The sequence below is a fragment of the Tamandua tetradactyla genome, chromosome 16, assembly GCF_023851605.1.
Source record: "Tamandua tetradactyla isolate mTamTet1 chromosome 16, mTamTet1.pri, whole genome shotgun sequence".
In the NCBI taxonomy this organism is placed as follows: Eukaryota; Metazoa; Chordata; class Mammalia; order Pilosa; family Myrmecophagidae; genus Tamandua; species Tamandua tetradactyla.
Window position 1 is genome coordinate 11426610 of NC_135342.1, and position 7484 is coordinate 11434093.

A 7484-nucleotide genomic window follows, 5' to 3' on the forward strand; every position below is an offset into this window, starting at 1 on the left:
TCCACAGAAAACTTCAAAAATGTTAGAAACTTAAAGACCTTAATAATAAATGAAGGGTTTTACCATAATCATGGTTTATAAGGCATTATAATGATGCTACTTTTTATATTTTGATTTATAGATTCAAATCTAACAGAGTTGAGATTTATTAATGTGATTTAACTTGCACCCACAAGATGAAGAGAAAGGGGGGCTAAACTACCTAGAGAAACTATGTTCCATTAGCCTTGATTCTTGAAGAAGACTGTATAGTTATATAGCTTTTACAATATGACTCTGTGGTTGTGAAAATCTTGTGTCTGATGCTCCTTTCATCCTGGGTATGGACAGATGAGTAAAAAAAAAAATAAGGATAATAAATAAATAAAAGGAGGAGATAAAGAGTAAAAATTGGGTAGATTGAAATACTGTGGGTCAATGAAAGGGAGAGGTAAGGGGTATGGAATGTATGAGTTCTTTTTTCTTTTTATTTCTTTTTCAGAGTGATGGAAATGTTCTAAAAATGATCATGGTGAAGAATCCACAACTGTGTGATGACACTGTGAGCCATTGATTATAAAATATAGTGGGACTGTAGGTATGTAGATATTTCTCGATAAAAATATTTTTTAAAAAACAGACTTTTAAAAAGAAGTAATTTCTCTTTTTCTGGCAGATGTGGTTCTGTCCGCACATGATGGCAGGAGCTGCAGCAACCAGCTTAGAACCATGAGATGACATTCCTGAAGACAAGGGCCAACCTGCTGAAGTTGTAGAGCAAAGTGTTAAAAATAGTGGAATCCCTGATGATTTCTGAACTGAAAGCTTAACCACTTCTGGAGCCACCCAACATTCAAACTTCTTATCATTTGAGGTAAAAAATCTTCCTTATTACTTACAGCATTTTAGATTGTTTTTTCTGTTTCTTACACCCATGAGCATCCTATCTGATACAGCCTCATTAGCCCCTCATCTCAGTGAAGTCAAATAGTGGTTTGTAAAAGTTACTTGGAACTTGAGAAAGTTTTTTAACCTTTCTATTCCTCAGTTCCTTGACTATGAAATAAATATATGAATTGCAATTATCTCAGTTATTGCGAAAAATAAGCACATTGACACATGCGTGCTTAAGACAGTACCCGGCACATAATAAATGCTCAATAAATGTTAACAACTGTGATTATTATTTCTACTATACTATTTCAGGAAATATTTTCTCTTACTCAGATCCAGCATTCATGTATCAATCCCTCATGAAATCCCTCAGGTTCTTTGGTTTACAATTCTCCCCTCTCCCTCATACCAGCTTCCCCACTCTTCCTGGCCCCTTCATCAACTCTCTCTTTCAGAGTTACAGTTTGAGTCAAAACTTAGGAGAGACTTCCGGGCCAAGATGGTGGCTTAGCAATATGCACATTTTAGTTCGTCCTTCAGAACAACTACTAAATAACCAGAAACAGTACAGAACAGCTCCTGGAGCCATGTCAGTAACCGGACACACAGCGTACCCCAGTCTGGACCAGCTGGAGCAGCTGCGAACCCCCAAGAACCGTGAGTTCCCCAAGCCACAGCAGCCAACACCCCTCCCCCCCCAGGCTGCTTACCAGAGGGGAAAGGAAAGAGACTTTACCAGCAGCAGGGGCTAAGCCCAACCAAATGCCAATTGTGGAATTAATTCACAAATTCTGACTACTGAAAATAGACCCCCTGCTCAAGTGAACCTGGTCAAAGTGGAGGGGGCTCATTTTTGCCCCAGTGCCAAGGGGGCAGGGCTGACGGAAAAAGAAAAAAAAAAGGAAACAGAGATTTTTGTGGCTGTGTTTCTACAGAGGCTTGACTGCCTCTGGATACGGTGGCAGGGCTTCTCAGGCTGCAACCTCCCCAGGCATAGAGAGAAACAAGCTCGTTTGAGGGCTTGTCTGGAGCCTGTGCCTTCCTCAGGGGAGAGGTGAAGCCCAACTCAGATGGACTCCCTCCCTTAAGGAATTCAGACACCAGGGCTCGGTAATTTGAAGCTGTAGGGTGGTAATTAAAACCAGCCTACAACCTCTCCTCTGTCTCCACCACGTCCCCAGCAGGGAGAGTCTGCCAAAGTTAAAGGTACCACATCATCTTATGCTGGTGGGACCTGCAGTCAGACAAGCGCCACATACTGGGCAGGATAAGAAAAACAGAGTCCAGAGACTTCACAGGAAAGTCTTTCAACCTGCTGGGTCTCACCCTCAGGGAAAACCAAGGCAGGTGACTCTTTCCTCCTGATAGGAGGAAAGAGTTTGGTCTGGGAAAATCTGGCTGGGGTTTATAATACCTAAGTAGACCCTCCTAAGTGTGTGTATGGGGAAGGCACTATACAAGCAGGGCAAGAAACAAGTAAACAAGAACTGAAAAATTCTCCTCTGTTAAACAAAACCTAAGCTAGAGGTCCGGAAAAAGCTGAACTAAATGTCAAAGAACAGATAGACACCAAATTCATCCAGCAAACCCTAGGTAAAAGAAGTGAAAGCAATCTCCAGAATAAACTAATTAAGGTAATAAAATGCCTAGAGGCCAGCAAAAAATAACAAATCACACAAGGAAAATTGAAGATATGGCCCAGTCAAAGGAACAAACCAACAATTCAAATGAGATGCAGGAGCTGAAACAATTGATTCAGAATATATGAACAGACATGGAAAACCTCATCAAAAACCAAATCAATGAATTGAGGAAAGATATAAAGAAGGCAAGGAATGAACAAAAAGAAAAAATCGAAAGTCTGAAAAAACAAATCACAGAACTTATGAGAATGAAAGGCACGGTAGAGGAGATGAAAAAAACAATGGAAACCTACAATGGTAGATTTCGAGAGGCAGAACATAGGATTAGTGAACTAGAGGACAGAACATCTGAAATCTGACAAGAAAAAGAAAATATAAGGAAAAAAAAAAAGGAAAAATTTGAGCAGAGCCTGAGGGAATTGAAAGACAATATGAAGTGCATGCATATATGTTGTGGGTGTTCCAGAAGGAGAAGAGAAGGGAAAAGGAGGAGAAAACTGATGGAGGAAATTATCACTGAAAATTTCCCAACTCTTATGAAAGACTTAAAATTACAGATCCAAGAAATACAGCGTACCCCAAAGAGAATAGATCCAAATAGACGTACTCTAAGACATTTACTAACCAGAATGTCAGAGATCAAAGAGAAAGAGAGAATTTTGAAAGCAGCAAGAGAAAAGCAATCCATCACATACAAGGGAAGCCCAATAAGACTATGCATAGATTTCTCAGCTGAAACCATGGAGGCAAGAAGACAGTGGGATGATATATTTAAATTATTAAAAGAGAAAAACTGCCAACCAAGAATTCTATATCCAGCAAAATTGTCCTTCAAAAATGAGGGAGAAATTAAAACATTTTCAGGCAAAAAATCACTGAGAGAATTTGTGACCAAGAGACCAGCTCTGCAAGAGATACTAAAGGGAGCACTAGAGACAGATACGAAAAGACAGAAGAGAGAGGTGTGGAGAAGAGTGTAGAAGGGAAGACTATGAGTAAAGGTAAAAAGAAGAAAAATTAGATATGACATATAAAATCCAAAAGGCAAAATGGTAGAAGAAAGTACTTCCCATGCAGTAATAACAGTAAATGTGAATGGATTAAACTCCCCAATCAAAAGACATAGACTGGCAGAATGGATTAAAAAACAGGACCCATCTATATGCTGTCTCTACTCAGAGGACATGAGGGCAAGGACACAAATGGACATTTGCACACCAATGTTTACAGCAGCATTATTTACGGTTGCCAAGAGATGATAACAAGGCGGGCCACGGTGGCTCAGCAGGCAAGAATGCTTGCCTGCCATGCCAGAGGACCTGGGTTCGATTCCCGGTGCCTGCCCATGTTAAAAAAAAAAAGAGAGAGAGAGAGAGATGGAAACAGCCAGGGTGTCCATCAACAGATGGGTGGCTAAACAAACTATGGCATATACATACGATGGGATATTATGCAGCTGTAAGACAGAATAAGGTTATGAAGTATGTAACAACATGGATGGACCTTAAGGACATTATGATGAGTGTGATTAGCCAAAAACAAAAGGACAAATGCTGTATGGTCTCACTGATATGAGCTGACATTAGTGAATAAACTTGGAATATTTTGTTGGTAACAGAGACCATCAGGAGATAGAAATACGGTAAGATATTGGGTAATTGGAGCTGAAGGGATACAGATTGTGCAACAGGACTGAATATAAAAACTCAGAAATGGACAGCACAATACTGCCTAACTGTAATACAATTATGTTAAAACACTGTATGAAGCTGCATATGAGAATGATAGAGGGAGGAGGGCTGGAGGCATAAATGAAATCACAAATGGAAATAGACGATAAAGACTGAGATGGTATGGTCTGGGAGTGCCTGAAGTGTATCATGATAGTGACTAAATGTACAAATTTAAAAACTGTTTTTGCATGAGGAAGAACAAAGGAATGTCATTACTGCAGGATGCTGAAAATAGATGGTAATTAATATTTTAAAATTTCAACTTATGTGTGAGACAAAAGCAAAAAATGTTTATTTGGTACAAAATTTATATTTTGACTAGTCCATTTCCTAATATAACTTATGTAGATAGTTGCTTGAACAACATAAGTACATGGAACCCTGGGTAGGACATGAGATTTTGTAGATTTGTCCAGAGTGATGCCCCAGTGAATCCCAGAGTGATTTAATCAGTGAGTGGAAAAGTATTTGCAAGGTCCCGTTTGGGGAATGGTGAGAACGGGGGAAAATTCAATCTCCCCAAGTGGAATTCTTGATATTCTCACAAGCAGTGTGAACAACCAAAGCTATAGGCTGAGCCCCCAGTCTTGGGGTTTGTTCATATGAAACTTAACTCCACAAAGGATAGGTCAAGCCTACTTAAAATTAGGCCTAAGAGTCACCGCCAAGAGAGTCTCTTATGTTGCTCAGATGTGGTCTCTCTCTCCAGCCAAGACAACAAGCAGACTCACCAACCTCCCCCTGTCTACATGGCACATGACTCCCAGGGGTGTGGACCTTCCTGGCAACGTGGGACAGAAATCCTGGAATGAGCTGAGACTCAGCATCAAGGGATTGAGAAAAACCCTAGAATGAGCTGAGACTCAGCATCAAGGGATTGAGAAAACCTTCTCAACCAAAAGGGGGAAGAGTGAAATGAGACAAAGTGTCAACGGCTTAGAGATTCCAAATAGAGTCGAGAGGTTATCCTGGAGGTTATTCTTACACATTAAGTAGGTATCACCTTGTTATCCAAGATGTAATGGAGAGGCAGGAGGGAACTGCCTGAAAATGTAGAGCTGTGTTCCCGTAGCCATGTTTCTTGATGATGATTGTATAATGATATAGCTTTCACAATGTGACTGTGTAATTGTGAAAACCTTGTGTCTTATGCTCTTTTTATCTACCTTGTCAACAGGTGAGTAGAACATATGGAATAAAAATAAATAATAGGAGCAAAAAAATGTTAAAATAAATTTAGTTGAAATGCTAGTGATCAATGAAAGGAAGGGGTAAGGGGTATGGTATGTATAATTTTTTTCTTTTTTTCTGTTGTCTTTTTATTTCTTTTTCTGAATTGATGCAAATGTTCTAAGAAACGATCATGATGATGAATATGCAACTATGTGATGATATCGTGAATTACTGATTATATATGTAGAATGAAATGAACATGTTAAGAATGTTTGTGTTTCTTTCTTGTAATCTTTTTATTTAAAAATTAATTTTAAAAAGTATAAACAAAAGAAAAAAAACTTAGGAGAAGAATTTGAACATTTGCAAGAAAAGCACAAAATTGAACATTCATACCAAATCAGACTTTTCAACAAAATTTGCCAATCATAAGTAGAAATTTAAAGTTTCTATTAGAAACTTTTTTCTATAGAAAAAAAAAGCACAAAATTCCAACCTTGCCCCTTCAATCAAATACTGGGAATACCTCTCTTGTTAAAAAATATACAGGGTCTACCTGAAGAAAAATATATAAATGTACAGACTCAAAGAGAACTCTGGTGTTGCCCTATTCTTTTCCAGATAACTACTGTTGCATACAAAAAAGCCACCCCCAAACTTCATGGTATGAAACAACCATTTTCTTATGTGCATAGATTCTATGGGTCAAGGTGTTAGTCAAGGCACCCTAGGGAATGCTTTAACCTGCTCCAAGATGTCTAAAGTCTTAACTGGATCACTCCAAAGACTAAATGTGACTCCTTGGCTGGAGTTATCTGTAGGGTCCTTCACTCCATGTCCGGTGCCTTGGCTGGGATGACTCAAAGGCTGGTCACAATTGACCAGAGAACCTACAGGCAGCCTCTGCATGTAGCATGAGCTTCCTCACAGCATGGCAGCCTTGTGTTTACAAAGTTGCTTTGGGGTCCAGCATGAATTCTTTACCAAATAAGGTGATGCGCACGGAGCTGAATCCAGAGGGCACTGGATCAAGAGAGGTGAAATATGAAGCTGGGTAAGAGGGTATTGAAGCAGCAGCACTTGCTCATGATACAGAAGGCCACCATGCTAAAGTGCTGCTGGAGATGGCACTTAGAAGCTTGGAAAATTATTATGCTGATTTGAAAGGAGTATGTTCCCTAGAAAAGCCATGTTTTAATCCTGATCCATCTTGTGGATCTTTTAATCCCTATTCAGCACTGTAGGTTGGGAACTTGACTAGGTTATCTCCGTGGAGATGTGGCACACCCAATTGTGGGTATTAACTTTGATTAGATGAAGATGTGACTCCACCCATTCCAGGTGGGTCTTGATTAGTTTACTGGAATCTTCTAAAAGAGGAAACATTTTGGAGAGAGCCACGAGAACCATGAGAGCCCACATGGCCAGACTTTTGGAGGTGAAGAAGGAAAACACCCCCGAGGGAGCTTCATGAAACAAGAAGTCTGGAGAGAAAGCCAGCAGAAGTTGCTGTGTTTGCTGTGTGTCTTTACAGTTGAGAGAGAAATCCTGAACGTCATTGGCCTTCTTGAACCAAGGTATCTTTCCCTGGATGCTTTAGCTTTGACATTTCTATAGCATTGCTTTAAAAAAAATTGGACATTTTCACAGCTTTAGAACTGTAAACTTGCAACTTATTAAATTCCCCCTTTTAAAAGTCATTCTTTCACCCCCCCATCATCATGATAGCAAATTCCTTAAAGTAAATCTCTCTATGCCCAGTTGGTTCTTGTTCTCTGGAGAACCCTGACTGATCCACAAGGCCATGTGCCTTTCACAGACATCTCTCGGTGCTTACTGAACCCTGAGGGCCATGGAGTATCTGATGAGGGGACGGTTCATGACATTGCAGCCAGATCTGTGCATCATGAGCTCGTTCTGTAGGACCCCCAAGTGAGTTAGGTTAGGTCACCCCAACAGTGCTCCAGCATGAGGTAGAAGTGGTCCCTTATTCTGGTTTGCCAACTGCTGGAATGCCATAAAAAGGGGTGGAATGGCTTTGAAAAAAGGGGAATTTAATAAG